Source organism: Heptranchias perlo, chromosome 20, assembly GCF_035084215.1.
Source record: "Heptranchias perlo isolate sHepPer1 chromosome 20, sHepPer1.hap1, whole genome shotgun sequence".
In the NCBI taxonomy this organism is placed as follows: domain Eukaryota; kingdom Metazoa; phylum Chordata; class Chondrichthyes; order Hexanchiformes; family Hexanchidae; genus Heptranchias; species Heptranchias perlo.
In genome coordinates, this window is record NC_090344.1 from 24,850,680 (window position 1) to 24,851,719 (window position 1,040).

Here is a 1,040-nt window from a genome sequence, read left to right on the forward strand (position 1 = left end):
GGTCAAAATGAACATTGCCGGAAATTCTATCAGTCGTTGGATTTGAACCCAGCGCCCACACAGCGATTGGATTTATTGTCTTAAAGCAACGAGCTTTGTTCGCAAATCGCCTTGCCAGTCTTTCACGTTTTGTTTAATGCCCAAATAAATACATTGGAGCTAATTGACCGCATTTACGCTGTGCTGGGGTTGTTCTGCTGAGAACAGAGAAGGTTCAGAGGAGATTTGATAGAAGTGTTCAAAGTCATAAAGGGTTCAGATAATGTTAATAAAGAGAAGCTGTTCCCATTGGCGGAAGTGTCGAGAACCAGAGGACACAGATTTGAGGTGATTGGCAAAAGAACCAAAGGCGACAGGATGAAAATCTTTTTTATGCAGCGAATAGTTATGATCTGGAATGCGCTTCCTGAAACGGTGGTGGAAGCAGATTCAATCGTGGCTTTCAAAAAGGAATTTGATAAATACTTGAAGGGGAAAATGCAGGGCCACGGGGAAAGGGACGGGGAATGGGACCAATGGGATTGTTCTTACAAAAGGCAGGTAAGGAATTGATGGGTCGAATGGCCTCCTTCTGTGGTGTCTTCATTCTGTGATAAATATTATTTTACACACAGTGAATGGACCATCCCTGAAAGACTGCCCCGCGATAAAACAGAGTGATACTGAAGCGTTGCGAAAATGCGATGACCCCGACATGTTTCGAACACGCATCCTTCTGATCTGGAGTCAGACGCGCTGCCGTTGCGCCACGATGTCTACGGCAAGAAGCTGGATCCGGATCCATAGGAGGGAGATCGGTACCGATCGCCACAGGGACTCGAAGAGGCGGAAGCAGCAACAGCAACAGCGCAGGAGCCCCGGTCTCGAATCCAGCAGTTCCCAGCGGAGAGCTGCCAGTCCCGGCCTGAGCCCGGACTGGGAGCCGCCTGCCATTTTTTCTTCACAGAACGGGACCGATCCAGTTTCAGCTCACACACAAGCTCAGGAATCCCACTCCTGACAGATTCACTTGTTGAAAACTTGTTTAGATTCAGTGAATT